Here is a 17,151-nt window from a genome sequence, read left to right on the forward strand (position 1 = left end):
TATCCTACTTACTCAAATTATCTTGAATCATTGCAAGAAAATCGAAACCTCAAAGATATTACCTTTGACTCCCTTGTGAAAAAATTTGCTGAAAGAGAGAAAGCTTTTGGTAAGAAGACAACTCCTCAGTGTTATGAAGAGGTTGTGTGTCTTGCACATAGAGAGAATAATCTTGCTCAAGATTCTTCTAGACGAAGAGGTGGTCGAAGGGGAAGAGGAAGAAATTCAAAGGTAGGGGGCAGACACTCTCAAGGAGAAATGTCAAATTTGCATTGCATACGTTGCCAAAGAGATGGATCACATGATGCATCCACATGCAAGTTTCCTTGGGACATAATTAAGCAGGAAAGAAACCAACCCAAAGCTAAAACTAATGACAAAGAGAAAGGTAAAGCACCTAAATCCGCTCACTATGTTGTGGCACACTATAATATTAGAGTAAATGAAGACTTATTTAATGCTTCACTTGCTTCTTGGAAAAATGATTGGTTGCTTGGTTCAAGAGCAACTTGCCACATGAATTTTAGAAGAGAATTTTTTGAAGAATTTACTGACAATGTTGATGGACCATTATACTTTGTAGACAAATCAAAACTCAAGCCATCAGGGCTTGGCACAATCAGGTTTAAATTGACTGGTCTTCCAGACTTTCTTCTGCATCATGTTTTATATCTCCCATAGTTGAGGAGAAACTTGTTGTCCTTGGTCCACATCCACCAACAAGGACACTCATATGTTTGATGGCAAGGATTAGGTGAGAAAAGCATTAGACCACTCACTTGTCATGACGGGGATTAAAGAAGAAAGACTTCTCAAGATGCAGGGTACTTCTGCTCATGCACAAAATTTATCATACAATTCTCATTATGAAGAAGGTAAATTTCCATCAAGTTTATTATGACATGCTAGATTTGGACACTTGAACTAAGATAGCCTCCACTTGTTGAAGAAAAATGGTATTACTAGTTTGCCTACAATTCCTAGGAAACTTAAGCAACGTGATGCTTGCATTCTAGGAAAGCATAGCAAACAATATTTTCATGATTCACATTCCAGTGCACATAGAAAACTTAAACTAATTCATTCATATTTATGTGGTCCAATGCCTGTTCCTTCTGCAAATGGAAATAAATATATGATGACATTTATTGTTGACTACACCAGAATGTGTTGGGTTTATTTATTGAAGAAAAAATCTGATTCTTTTCAAACATTTAAGAACTTTCATACATGGATTGAAAATGATGCACAATCTCATATTGGCTCTATTCACACTGATAATGGAAAAGGATACACTTCAAATGAATCTTAAAACTATATTCGCCAACATGGGATCAAACATCAAACAACGGTGCCTTATAATCCCCAACAGAACGAAGTAGCTGAAAGAATGAATAGGACAATCTTAAATATGGTGCACTCCATGATGATTTTCAAGAATGTAAAATTGATGTTTTGGGCTGATGCAGTTCTATGTGTTGTATATGTAAAGAATATTTTTCCATCTAATGCTATTAGAAATAGGACTCCTTATGAAATGTGGTATGGGCACATTCCTTCAGTAAAGCATCTCAGGGTATTTGGTTCATGTTATGCCTTGATACCAAAGGTACATAGAAACAAACTTGGTGCAAGAAGTCGTAAGTGTATCTTCATGGGGTATTCAAACACCTCCAAAACATATCGTCTCTATGATGAAGTCAATAAAAATTTTGTTGTATCTAAAGATGTAATCTTTCTTGAATCATCCAAAACTGACAATGTTGTTGAGCGGAAATTTGATCGCTTGGATAGATTCACAAATGCAAAATCATTTCAAGAATTTGATAATCAGATTCCACATCTTGAAGTGGGGATTCCTATACTAGATCAACCTATGTAATCTTCTTCTGAAGCACTCTGTCTCCCGCATGAAACTCCAACAATGGATGGTACTTTGAGTGATGTGATTGACAGAATTGGGAGACTCAATCTTGATTTAGTCCCGACTCAATCTTGATTTAGTCCCGACTCAATCTTGATTCAGTCCCAACTTAATCAATGGAGCATACTGGACCATCTCAGAAAGGTCCCCCAAAGTGGCAGACAAAGACACTTGAAAGTGTTCATCCTGATGAGGTTGGAAAGACAGGAACTAGAAATTCAACCCGACAAAATGGAGGTGATGTAGATGACTCTAACTCACCTGTTGATATGGATGTTTCTTATGATTGTGAATTGAATTTGTCTACATATTTTGAACCAACTTCCTTCAAAGAAGTTTCTTCTCATGATGAATGGAAAGAAGTGATGCAAAAGGAGTATGATGCCTTGATAAAGAATGGCACTTGGAAGTTGGTTGATCCTCCATTGGGAACCAAACCAATTGGCTGCAAGTGGGTCTACAAGAACAAGTATAAAGTTGATGGTTCATTGACAAGAACAAAGTTAGGCTTGTGGAAAAAGGTTTTTCATAGAAGGAAGGGTTCAATTATGAGGAGACTTTTTCCCCCACAACAAAATGGGCTACCATCTGGACACTATTTTCCCTAGCAACTCAGACTAGTTGGAAATTCCATCAAATGGATGTAAAAACTACTTTCTTAAATGGAGATCTAAAAGAGAGTGTTTTTATGTCCCAGCTTGAAAGATTTGTTGTGAAAGGACATGAACATAAAGTATGTGAACTTTTGAAATCCATGTATGGCCTCAGACAAGCACCACGAGCCTGGTATGAAAAACTGACTGAGCATCTTCTGAAACTCAATTTCAAACATTATGATCATGATGATGCAACTTTGTTTGTCAAGAAAGCTGGAAAAATAGTTGTATATCTTGTGGTATATGTAGATGATCTTTTGATGACAGGGAACAATGAGAGCAACATTACATCCATAAAGAAGGGATTGAGGAAAGGTTTTGAAATGACTGATTTGGGCTATGTTCATTACTATCTTGCTATTGAAGTACTTCAACATCCAAAGTCCATATTCCTTTCTCAAAAGAAGTACATTGGAGATCTGTTGAACAGATTTGGCATGGAGGAATGCAATCCTCTGACTACTTCTATGGAACAAAACTTAAAGCTCACATCCATTGAAGGAAAATAATTTTAGGATGCAACAAAGTATAGATAGCTTGTAGGAAGTCTCAACTACCTGACTACTACCAGACCAGACATTTCTTTTGCTGTTGGAATCCTCTCCAGGTTTGTGCAAAAGCCTTGTGAGGGACATTGGTCTACTGCAAAAAGAGTTCTAAAGTACTTGAAGGGAACTCAAGACTTTGGACTCAAGTATATAGAGGTGGGTGGCTTCAGCTTGATTGGATACTCTGATTTAGACTTCGCTGGAGACAAATAAACTGGGGTATATACTTCGAGTTATGTTATGAGTCTTGGATCAGGAGCTTTCTCCTGGAGATCACGCAAACAATTAGTTCCAGTATATTCCACAATAGAGGCATAATATGTGGCAGCAGTTGAGGCAAAAAAAGAAATTGTGTGGCTCAAGAAAATTTGGGAAGATTTGTAGATAAAACAGGTACATTCGACTCCACTCATGATTGACAATACCTTGGCAATAAATTTGGCCAAGAACAAAAAGTTCCATGATTGAACAAAGCACATCAATACAAAATACCATCTAATTTGACATCATGTTGAGGCCAAAACAATCCATCTTCACCATTGTTCCACTAATGAGCAGATTGTAGACATCTTCACCAAAGCGCTTGGAAGACAAAAGCTTAAAAGATTCAGAACGATGCTTGGACTCATGAACATCCCTTCAGATTAAGGGGTGGAATGTTGACACCTAATCATAGGGATTGGGTGAACAACTATAAATAGTGTAAAGAAATAATAGAGAAAATGGAGAGTCATCAGGAGATGAAACTCAACAATCACTTCCTCTTGTATATAATAATGAACAACCTAAATGAATAATACAATCTCATTTTGAGGAGTTACCTCTTGGCCTGACATTCTCAGCCTTTAAGGCCTTTGTTGAAAAACAATCTGGACATCAAATTCTTAAGCTAAGATCTGATAATGGCGGAGAATATGTTAACAACAAATTCATCAACTTTTGCACTAAGCATGGAATTCAAATGCAACATATTATTCCATATACTCCACAAAAAAATGGTGTAGTTGAAAGGAAGAATCACACCTTAAAGGAAATGGCTAACTATATGCTTCAATCTAAAGGACTTAGTCTTAATTTTTGGGCAGGAGCACTTAACTGTGCAAATTACATAGTAAATCGCACTCCTACTAGGGTTTTAAACAATATCACTCTAGAAGAAGCATGGAGCTCAATTAAACTAGATGTAAGTCACTTTTGTGTTTTTGGAAGTGAAGCATGGGCCCATATTCTTGATGAGAAACACAAAGTCTTAGAACCTAAGAGTGAAAAATGTATTTTTGTTGGATAATCTGAAGATGTCAAAGGATATATATTTTTTTCACCTAAGTCCAAAAATGTTATCATTAGAAGAGATGTAAAGTTTGCTGAAAATATATCGTCCTATGACCCTAGTTCAACAAATGTGCCACCTCTCTCTATCCCTTCTACTTCTGAAAATATTTCTTCTTTCAAATGATGACAATCCTCCCCCACCTTCTCAGGATCCTCCTTCAGCTCCTTGGCTTCCAAAATGGATTCGTGCTACTTAGGATGCAACAGGTGCTCTTGCAGGTGATCCTACAGATCAACGACATACACATTCTCAGTTCGATAGAGCCTCTTATTTATTGGCTCAAGCTTCAGCGAATTGTGATCCTGAAACCTTTGTAGAAGCTTCAATCCATCCAGATTGGTACGCAGTTATGAATGTAGAATATCATTCATTATTGGCAAATGATACATTGGATCTTGTTCCTCTTCCAAAGCGACGAAGACTTGTTAGATGCAAATGGGTTTACAGAACCAAGTTTGGACCAGATGAAAAATTGATAAACATAAAGCTCATCTTGTTGCTAAGGTTTTTTCACAAGTTGAAGGCATTGACTATACTAAAACCTTCTCCCCTATTGCCAAATTGAACTCTATCTGCATTGTTCTTTCCCTTTCTACCTCTTTCAAATGGGAATTCCATCAGATGGATGTTAAATCTGCCTTCTTGCTTGGGCACTTACATGAAGAAATCTATATGGAACAAGCTCCTGGATTTATAAAAATAGACTCTAGCCTTGTATGTGGTCTTAAGAAATCCCTTTATCATCTCAAGCAAGCCCCTCGGGCTTGGTATGCCAAAATGGATAGCTTTCTTTTAGATACTAGCTTTCTAGGTGTCATTCTGACAATAATGTTTACACCAAGAAAGTGGGTATGTCCCTTATCATTCTTGTTCTTTATGTTGATGATCTTATCCTTACTGGTAGTGATCCCAACATTATAAACCATGTGAAGTCCAGCCTTAAAAAGTAGTTTGAAATGAGAGACTTAGGACACTTGCATTATTTTCTTGGTCTTGAAGTCTTGCAATGCAAGGAAGTTATTTCCCTTTCCCAGTCCAAGTATGCCTGTGACCTTCTATGCCACTTTCACATGGAAGACTGTAAGCCAACGCCTTCTCCCTTTCAGTCTAGAGCCAGTCTTTCAATCACTTGTACTTCCCATGAAGTTGATGCTAGGTTATACCGTCAGCTTGTAGGAAAACTTTTGTATCTAACCCATACTCATCCTAACCTTTCCTTTTTTGTTGGCCTTATTGCTAGGCTTATGCAAAACCCACATGAAATTCATTGGAAATAATCTAAAATAGTACTTCATTATGTTCAAGGTATAGTTTAGTTTGGGGTTCATTACAGTGGAGAAGCATCTCCTCTATTGGTTGGTTTCACTTATTCCAATTGGGCTGGTGACCCTGATGATCAAAAGTCTACTGTAGGTTATGTCTTCACTCTTGGTTTTGGACCTATTACATGGGCTTTCAAGAAACAAAGTTCCATTTCTCTTTCTTCAGCAGAAGCAGAGTATCGTGGTGCCGTAGAAGCTAGTAAGGAAGTCCTGTGGCTTCGTCAGATCCTATTAGAGTTTGGCTTTCAGCAGCGACATCCAACTACACTTTGGTGTGATAATAAAAGTTCCATTCAACTATGCAAAGATCCAGTCCAACATCAGTGAAGTAAACACATTGAACTACACATGCACTTCATTAGAAAGCTCATTCATGACCATGTTCTTGAAGTGCAATATTGTTCAACTGATGATCAAGTTGCATACATCTTTACAAAGGCTCTCACAGAGGTGAAGTTTACTAAACTTCAATTTATGGTTAGAGTTCAAGAAGTTGTCACTAAGGGGGGATAGGTTCTAACGCCTCCTTCCTTCTCTTATTATGTCATATTTGTACATCCTTCAATCCTATCGCAAGTTGTTCTTAAGGGGGTATGTTAGGATATTCCGACAGTTCATTCTCTCCTTAGTATTACCGACACTTGATCTGTGGCTTAACACCTGATTGGTCTATGATCTCTATTTAAAGAGCATGGAGGTTCATTTGTAGGGTGACTGTTCATGAGAGAAGCTTATGTAAATTCTCATTTTTTTATTAATAAATTGCCTGAAGTGACCGCGTTGGCTCAGGCCGTGGACTGTTTCCCTCTTTGAGGGTTTTAACCACGTCAAGAATACTAGTGTATTGATCTGTGATCTATTTGTGAGCAATGTCCTCTGGTGTTCTATCTGAGAAACTGACCCTGTAAATTCCTACAATGTCCATATTTATCCTTCCACAACTCCACATGCATTCCCCTCCACACAAATCTTCTAATCAAATATATTAAATTTTTAACTTTAGCATCGCTTTCACTTCCGCACTCTACATAATCAAAGAGGTAGGTGTGTTGTAGATGTGTGCAGGATGGAGGAAGTTTATTTTCCTTGTTCCAAACACCCGTTCCCTCGCACAACACTTCTTTCTCATACGCATTACGAAGACACTTCATTTAATATTGGATAATAATAATTTAATTGACAAATGTCAAATAAAAAATGCACTTAGTTGAGCTTATTTCGTATACTTATTCAAAAACCTGAACCTATTTATTACGTAAGCAACATGCAACCCCATAAGTCTTGGAATCACTGGGAAAGGAACTGGTAGTGTTAGTGTCATAACACTCACCGACGAAATGACCACTTACAAAACTTCCAATTTTTTAGTTTAAAATGATTTATCTAACAATTACCGAAAATAAAAATTCCTCCACTAGCAGAATTATGTCACATCAAGGATTGATGAACCAATAGAAACATTAGAAATAATATTTCCATCATTTAGAAAATTATATTTGAATTTATTGAAAAATAGGAATATTTAGCATTTTCCTGAAACTTTGGTTGAAATTGCAAAACCTTGGCAAAATAGTCAAAAGTCGACATGTTGGGTGTGTGTTATATTCTTTCCACAACTAGCCCCGCATGCGAGGGGATTACAGGGGGGGCGATAGCCCCCTGTTCGTTGCGTGGACCTACCTATGGTTTTGTGTGTGGTTTTCACACATGGTTTTGGGCATGATGGTTTTCTACCCATTGTATTTGGTAGATCCCGTCAAGAGAACGACAATTATGTTCTAGTCCAGGGTTAATGGATTGGGGTTTATGGACACTTCGACATGTATATATATGTATAGTAACATTGAAAGGAATATAATGAAAAATCAATCTAGTAGTCCCGATTTTTGGATTCACGGGAAAATATTTATGTATATTTGTTCTACATTTTATGCTCTAGCCATTGTTTATTTTATGTTTTTAGAATCCGTATGCAGGTAATTTCTATATGGGGTTAAAAACTACATTTAGTATCAGATATGGTTTGGCTTCAAGGGGACACCTTTGCTGCTGAGGGGTTTTTCTCGGGCCTGTGGTAGACCCTGTTCAGTGGGAGATCTACCGGATCGATTCTTGTGGTGAAATAATATGGCAAGCAATGGAAAGATACAGATCGAGACATTTAATGGTCAGAGCTTTGAGTTGTGGAAACTCAATATGGAGGATCTACTGGTGGATAAAGATCAGTGGATCACGGTATATCTGGGTACTAAACCAACGACAATGTTCGATGAAGACTAGAAGAAGTTGGATCAGAAGGCAAAGTGCACAATACGGTTGTGTATCTCATATTTAGTATTGTTGAATGTATCAAGGGAAGCTTCAAAGAAGGCTTTATGGGACAAGTTAGGGACTTTGTACCAATCCAAGAATCTGGTGAATAAACTGTTCCTACAGAAAAAGTTGTATAACCTAAGGACAAAGGATGGAGACTCGGTGACAGAGCATCTGAACACATTTAATGTTGTGGCAAGCCAGTTGTTATAATTTGATATAAAAATTTTAGATGAAGATAAGTGCATCACTTCGTTTTTTTCTCTACGAGATTCGTGGGATAGTATGGTTGTTGCAATATGTAGGAACGCAACTATCTTGCAGTTTGATGAAATAGTCTCATTCTTGCTATTGGAGGAGATGAGACAAAAAAATACAGAGGGAAAGAATGGTGATGCCTTTTCTATATGAGGACGGTCCCACAACAAAAAAAAAAACAAATCCTCAAGTGGGAGATCTAAATCTCCAGGAAAACCTATAAAGGTGTGCTGGAAATGCGAAAAGGAAGGGCACTTCAAAAAGGACTGTAGATCTAAAGCTCCTAATAAAGGAAAGGGATCTGATGATGCGCCTTCTACAAAGGTAAAAGCCACTTCAAATGAAGGTGGGGATGTGTACTTCGCTTCTTCTTCAAGTACACATGTAGATCATGAGGCATGGTTGATTGACTCAGGTGCATCATTTCACTTCACTCCCCACAGGGAGTGGCTCTGCGGATATGATAAATATGATGGTGGTGATGTCTTCTTAGGGGATTGACAGGAAGGATAGAACTGTCAGTTGCAAAAAATTAAAGTTGATGTTTCAAGGTGGAAGGATTAGAGCACTTCTGAGTGTTCTACATATTCCTACATTAACCAGAAATCTAATTTTTGTAAGCAAGATGAATGATGCAGGTGTAAAAACAGTGCTCGAGAAAGATACCTGCAAGATGGTTCGAGGAGCACCGGTATTGATACAGGGAGTTCGGATTGGAACTTTGTAGAAGCTTCAAGGTAGCACTCTTATTGATGGGTGCAATAATTCTATGGTTCCTGAAAGTGGAGTAGAAAATCTAGTGGTCTCTATAGAAAAGACCATGCTATGGCATCAAAGGCTTGGACATATTGGAGAGAAGGGCCTTCGAATACTTCATGGTAATGGTATGGTAGACGGTATGACTAATTTCTATCTGGATTTTGATTTCTGTGAAAATTGTGTATATGGGAAGCATAATCGAGTGAGTTTCCCCTCTCGTGCTAAGACGGTGAAACATGTATTAGAGCTTGTACACAATGATGTGTTTATACCTGTGTCGGTTCAATCACTAGGTAAGTCTATGAACTATGTATCATTTATATATGAGTTCTCAAGGAATACATGGAAATATTTCTTCAGGAAGCAATCTGAAGTCTTTGACGAGTTTAAATAATTTAAGGCTTTGGTCGAAAAATAGATAGAGAAGAAGATAAAGGTGTTGAGGACTGATAATGGTGGAGAGTTTTGCAAGTTGAAATTTGAAGAGTTATGTAAGAAGTGTGCTATAGCACGACAGAAGACTATTCCATACACACCTCAACAAAATGGAGTTGTAGAAAGAATGAACAGGGCATTAATGGAAAAGGCAAGAAGCATGCTCAATGGTGTCGAGTTAGAATAAGAATTCTAGGTAGAGGCGATGGAGATTTCATGTTACCTGGTTAACAGATCACCATCATCGACATTGGAGGATAAGACTTCACAAGAGGTATGGACTAGTAAGAAACCATCTCTTTCACATATGAGGGTATTTGGATGTGATGCTTATATACAAGTTCCAAAAGAGAAAAGAACCAAGTTTGATAGTAAATATGAAAGGTCCATCTTGATTGGGTATAAGGATGGTTTAAAAGGTTATAATATTTGGAACCCAAAACCAAGGAAGGTTATGTACAGTCGCAATGTGGTGTTTAGAGAGGTGAAATATGTCATTAAACATGAATTCCTACCAAAGGAATCTAAGAAGATAGGGTTTGAACTAAAGGAGGAGGAATCAGACTCTACAATAGAAGAGGAATAAGAAGAGGAAGAGCCACAAACTCTAGCAGTGAGAAGATCATTTCGAGAAAGAAGGCATATTGTTCTTAATCTATTACTGATGATGATCCCAGAACTATTAGGGAAGCAGTAGATTCAGAGGATGGAAAACTTAGGAAAGAGGCCATGGTTGTGAAATGACATCTTTGCACAAAAATAACACTTGAGATCTGGTGGATTTTTTTGCTAGACGGAAACCCATTGCCATCAAATGGGTGTTTAAGAAGAAGATGAATGCAGAAGGCAAGGTGGAGAAATAAAAAGATCGGTTGGTATCAAAAGGTTATTCCCAGGAGTCGGGAATTGATTTTGGTGATATTTTTTCTCTTGTTGCCAAAGTAGCTTCTATTAGATTACTTTTATTTGTTGATGTTGCTTTTGATTTTGAGGTAGAACACATCTACATGAAGCAACCTGAAGGTTTTGGAGTGAAGGGTAAGAAAGAACTAGTGTGCAGGTTAAAAGAGTCTTTGTATGGGTTAAAATAGTCACCAAGGATGTGGTATAATAAATTTGATACATATATATGGGGACTTGGCTTTACCATAAGCAAACCAGATCACTGTGTGTATTTAAAATTAACTGGTGATCATGTTATTTATTTGGCCTTGTGTATGGAAGATATGTTGTTGATTGGAAATAAAAATGAAATTATCCAGGAATTGAAAATCCAATTGTTCTCCAAATTTGACATGAAAGATCTTGGTGCTGCAAACTATATTTTGGGCATGGAAATTAAATGAGATCGAGTAAAGAGGAAGCTCTAGTTAAACCAGAGGAAGTGTGTCAAGACAATATTGCAGAAGTTTAATATGTAGGATAGTAAACCAGTGAAGGTTCCTATTCCTATAGGTGTAAAGTTATATGTTGAACAGTGTCCCAAGACACAAGAAGAGTGTTGGCATTATGATTCTGGTATGGCTCTATGTTACAGATGTTGTACTTGATGGCAACACTCTCAAGTGGCAATGCTCTGTTCAGGCTCTCAAAATGTTGGAAATTAAGAGGTACGCAGGTGAATGGTTCAAAAGGTGCGGACCCACAAGTACGCCGGCCAGGAAGTGCGTTCATACCCGCAGGTTACCCGTTCATGAGGTGCAGACCCCTAGTTCACTCATTTCAAGGCAGAGAAGCGCGCTCACGTGGGGTTTCTTATGTTTGGCCCGTGGTATTTAGCCCGCCGTTCTTGATTCTATGGTTTTGGCCCGTGGTATAGGATCTAATTTAGCCCCGGTTTGGATCCCTTGTATTGGTTATTGATGGTTTTGTCCCATGGTGTGAATAAGAGCTTGACTATAAATAGGGAAGGAGATCACTTGGCTAAAGCATCTTTTGCAAATTGAATATCTTAAGATCTGAAATATTGGGTTATCGGTTTAAAATTTTGATCTATATAAAAGTGAAGTTGAAAGTGAATCTATGAAGTGTGATCTCTCGGGCGCATGATCAGATCTAGGCATCTGACTATCTGTGGCACACTGGTGGACTGCCAATTTGGCCCTAATCAGAGGTTCACAGGTGATTAACGGTGCAAGTGCGGGGGTACGCACAGCAGAAGAAGGCGTAGTGCATGGATACGCAGTGCGATAGAAGTCTAGGTGCGATGGTTCACAGTGAAGAGAAAGCAGAAGCGCGGAGGTACGCTGTGCGACAGAAGCCGCAGGTGCGGGGACACAGTGAAAGTACGCGGCGTGATAGAAGCAGTGGGTGCGAGGGCACAGTAGAAGTATGCGGTGCGATTGAAGGCACAGGTGCGTGGGTACGCGGTGCAGAGGAACGCTCTCTGCGTGGATATGCAGAGGCACAGAAGGTGAAGTGCGAAGCCCCGCAGCCCAGATAAAGAAAAACTGCGGATCTGTATTAAGGCATTTATTTGATTGACTTTTCTCTGTTGATAAGGTGTTCTGGGTTTAGTTTACTGTTACTATTGATCTGGTTACTGCAGTTGACTGGGTGACTTACTTGTACTTAATGATCATTTGATGTTCATGGATCCAGTTTGAAAATTTATGAAAAGTGATCCTTGAAAGAAAAGAAGTAGGGGGTTGTAGCTCCCTTCTAGGAGAGACTGGAAAACGAGAGAGAGTTGTAGCTCTCTGCAGGTTGCAGCCTGCGTACTGGTAAAGGACTGCACCAGTACAAAATCATTGTAAAAGGAGTTTCTAATTTAAAAAAAAAAAAAAAAAGATAGAGACATATTGCAGCAGGTGGTTTTCACCCACATTGGGTTTCCACCTTATATCTGGTGTTCTTTGGTGTGACTATCTATTTTTCTTGTTCATGCTCATTATTTTATGGTACTAACATACAAAAATAATTCAAAGTATAAATAAGGAAGATTTATTAAAAGAACTTGATAATACTGATTCACCCCCCCTCTCAGTATTATTTCCAACAAAGAGGAAGAGGACATGTCATGTGTTCCATATGCAATTGCAGTCAGTAGCCTACTATATGCAATGGTATGTACTAAGCCAGACATTACACATATAGTAGGAGTATTGAGCAGGTTTATGTCAAAACTAGGGAAGGAGCATTGGATAACAGTGAAGTGGGTTTTCGAGTTTTACATGTCCATTATTCACCCCGCTAAAGGGAGAGGGTAGCACAAGATTCGAACCCAAGATCTCCGGTTCAGTGAGACTTCATTCCACGACCATCACCACCTAAGCTACCGCAGGTGGGCTTTTAGGTATCTATGTGGCACTAGTGATTATGTTATGTGCTACCAAGGAAGACCATGATTGTATAGAGTTTTGGGCATCCGTGGATTTGTTGATGCAGACTGGGCTAGAGATCTAGATAAGAGAAGATATGCAAGTGGGTATGTATTTAACATGCTTGGAGGTGTAGTTAGTTGGATGAGCAAGAGATATTCTATAAAGGTTCTTTCAACTACAGAGGCAGAACACATGGCAACGACTCATGCAAGCAAGGAAGCGGTTTGGTTGCAAATATTGTGTTCAAGTATGAGGTTGGTACAGTGAGCTATAATGATAGACAGTGACAGCCAAAGTGCAATTTTCTTAGCAAAGAACCCTACTTATCATTCAAAGACAAAGCACATTGATGTTCAGTATCACTTTGTGAGGGATATGGTTGAGGACAAAAAGGTGTTGTTGGTAAAGGTGGACACTTTGAAGAATGTTACAGATGCATTGACGAAGACTATAAGCACTGGTAAGTTTTCCTGGTGTATAGAAACAATGGGCATTGCAGGTCTAGACCAATGACTAAGCTCTCCTATGGCCCCTTGTGGAAAGAAAACAACAAGTGAGAGAATGTTGAACATGTGTTATATTCTTTCCAAGACTAGCCCCACTTGCGGGGGGGTCATAGGGGGAGTCACAACCCCCCTTGTTTGTTGCGTCGGATGGGTGGCGGTAGTCCCCCTCTATGGGGTTTGAGGTAGCGCCCCTAGGAAAAAAACTTTGAACCCTATATTAGGTGGGTGGGCCTACCTATGGTTTTGTCTGTGGTTTTTGCACATGGTTTTGGGCATGATGGTTTTCTTCCCATCGTATTTTGTAGATAAGTTTTATGCTCTTACCATTGTTTATTTTTTGTTTTTAGAATTCGTATGTAGGTAATTTCTATACGAAATTAAAAACTACACAACACACTTTGACTATGCACCAAGTGCTATAGTCCATAGCGAAACAAAAACTAATAAAAAATATATAATTATATTCATATATATATTCTTAATAAAATGTATACATGTATTATAAAATTATATTATCATTTCTATAAATAAAATTGTATTCACAATTTTGACTAACATTTTAAAACTTATTTAAATATAACATTTAAAATTATATATAACACTCGTACAATATTATTTTTTGTATATTATTTTACAAAAAATAATATATATAGACATTATATTTACCCAATATCATTTTAAAAATACTAATACATTTTCCCTACCATTTACCAAATTATGTAATGTGTTTTATATTATTAGGTTTCTCAATATTATAAACTTTTTTTAAATCCTACTGGTGTCATATTATATGTTGCCCCATTTTCATTATTGGTAAGTGAAAATTTAAAGCGAAAAGGAAAATATTAAAATTCACAAGAGTATTATTGATTTTGTTTTACCTACGAAGACATACAACTATTATAACTAACGACAAAGACATTAATTTATCTTCAATATACTAACGATATTATATAGTGTTGGATATTTTGTTACTAAGATGTGATTACAGCTTTTTTATTTAATTGTATACATTTTTTGAATTCAAGATTTTGTAATCTATATTATGTATGATGAGAATTTTTTGGGTAAAATTATATAAGACATTTTTAATCCGAAAGACTTTCAACATGTAAATTTCACCCAGAGGTGGAGAATGACTTCTAATTGATCATGTGAGACTCAGATATTTTTACTTACTCATTTTTTTCCCCACTAAAGTGCGAAACCTATATCTATTGATTAATTTTATCAAAACACCATATTGTTTTCTTTATTTTACCGCAAAAGTAAGTGTTTACTTTATTTTACCAGAAAACTAGGTGTTTAGCATCATTCTTGAAAACTCTTTTATTCAAACTCCACAAACAGAAAGATATAATTAATTTGATGACGATCTTCATTTATGAAATTTATCCTTGAGAATACTTCTTGTTTAATTTTTGAGAGGGAGGTATTTTAGTGACTAAATTTACCTCAATGGCCTTTGCAACCAATGGTTTGTAACTAATTGGAAATTATAAACTATTTAAAGTTCGAGATTTGATATAGTGATTTCTAACTCATTGGAATTTTTGTGTTATTTATCATTGTTTGTTAGTTGGTTGTATGGTGTGCAAGCTAGTTGGTTATATTGTGTGAAAGCTAGTTGGTTATATTGTGTGCAAGCGAGATTGTAAATAGATAAGAATAAAGAATAATTGAGAATTTCGTAAAAGGCAGAGGACGTACATACACTTTTTAGTCTTTTAAAATATAAATCTCTTTATATAAAATGAAAAAAAAAGTGCAAAAAGAGACTTTTATAGAGAATCCACGTTGGCAAAGAGAGTAGGTCATAAATTGTTCATTTACGAATCAACAAGCTATAACAATCATGCTAGGATATGACACCAAATGATATATGGAGAATATACAACTAACCTAATATCAAAGATCCAATGAGAATATGTACTTCATTAAGCAATCTTCAACTATGACATTAGATATGGTGTTATAATGGCCCCATTCTGAAAATATGTTGAAAACCTCCTACAATGGACATTAAGGCTCGACTCACGCCGAAGATTATTTGTATCATTTTCCCTCTCTTATTAGCTTCTAAACAATGATTTTAGATATATAACAACAATTTATAGACATGTTAACATTTTGTTAAACATTAAAGGATTTTTTCATATTTACAACATGAAAGGAAGCAATATGTACTCTTTGTTACATCATTATTTGCACGCATAGCAATTGGAAATTTGTATTTTTTGTCTCATATTATGTAGATTATCCTACATAATATGCTTCAGAAGTTGGAGAGGTTATATATGGATATGCTTCAGAAGTTGGAGAGGTTATATATGGATTCCAATAATTTACAAGGAAACATCCCTATGGAAATTGAGCAGCTAAAAACCTTAGGGCTCCTAGATCTCTCTAAGAATAATCTCTCTGGAAGAATCCCTAATTTTGTGGCCAACCTCTAGTAGCTAAGATATTTATATCTTAACCATAACCAGTTATCAGGAAATATACCTGCAAATTTAGGGAAATGCGTGAACTTACTACTGCTAGATCTATCATACAACAAACTTACTGGGCACATACCTCCACAAGTTGGAGGCCTTGCAAATTTAGCCTTCTATTCCAACTTGTCAAAAAATTTATTACATGGCCATGTACCTTTAGAACTAGGAAAGTTCAATAAGCTTCAAGCTATAGATATTTCTGCAAATCAATTAACTGGTTACATTCCAAGTGCACTTAGAAGTTGCTAAGAAGTAGAATATCTGAATCTTTCTTGCAACCCACTTGAAGGTCCAATCCCACTATCCCTCAGTGAACTTCAAAGCCTTAAAAACCTAGATCTCTCTTCCAACAATTTGTCAGGTGGAATACCCATATCAGTAGAAAATATCACAGTGCTCCAACACTTGAATTTTTCTTTTAACAACTTGCCAGGAGAAGTCCCTAAAGAGGGAGTTTTCAAAAAGGTTGGCACCAGGACATTTATGGGAAATCTTGCTCTATGTGGACCTTGGGTAAATCTACCACCATGCTATGCTCATAAATATGAAAGTGTTCTAAATCTAAAAAGAGTAATTGCACTTGTTTTTGTTGTAGCATTTTTTATATTGTGTTTGTTTCTTGCAATATTGTGGAGACGAAAATGAAAGAGACCTATTCAAAAAGAGATTGGCCCAACATTAAATGTGGGTCATCGAAGAATCTCCTATGCAAAGCTCGTCATTGCAGCAAATGAATTTAGTGATGCCAACTTGTTAGGAGTTGGTAGTTTTGGCAAGTTTACAAAGGGCTTTTGAATTATGGCACAATGGTTGTTGTCAAGATTCTCAATCTACAAAATGAAGGGGCTCAAAAGAGTTTCGATAGAGAGTGCAAAGTTTTGGGTAAAGTTAGACATAGGAATTTGGTTCGGGTCATATCCTGTTATTCAGATCTCGGATTCAAAGCTTTGATATTTCTATTAATGCCAAATGGAAGCCTAGAAAAGTGGTTATATCCTGATGATGGAGAACAAAGTGTTTTGAATTTGATTCAAAGGTTGAATATAGCAATAGACATCGTGCAAAGCATGACATATCTCCATCACTATTGTTTTTTGCAAGTGATCCATTGTGATTTGAAACCCAACAATGTGTTGCTGGGTGAAGATATGACTGCATATTTAGTAGACTTTGGCATTGCTACTATATGTTTTCCAAGTAATGAAGATCGAGCTCTCACTTCCACAAATTCCCTCAAAGGATCTACAGGGTACATTCCTCTAGGTATTATTTAAAC

Source organism: Pinus tabuliformis, chromosome 4_2, assembly GCF_031772625.1.
Source record: "Pinus tabuliformis cultivar Carrire ecotype Pingquan chromosome 4_2, CPIR1, whole genome shotgun sequence".
NCBI lineage: Eukaryota > Viridiplantae > Streptophyta > Pinopsida > Pinales > Pinaceae > Pinus > Pinus tabuliformis.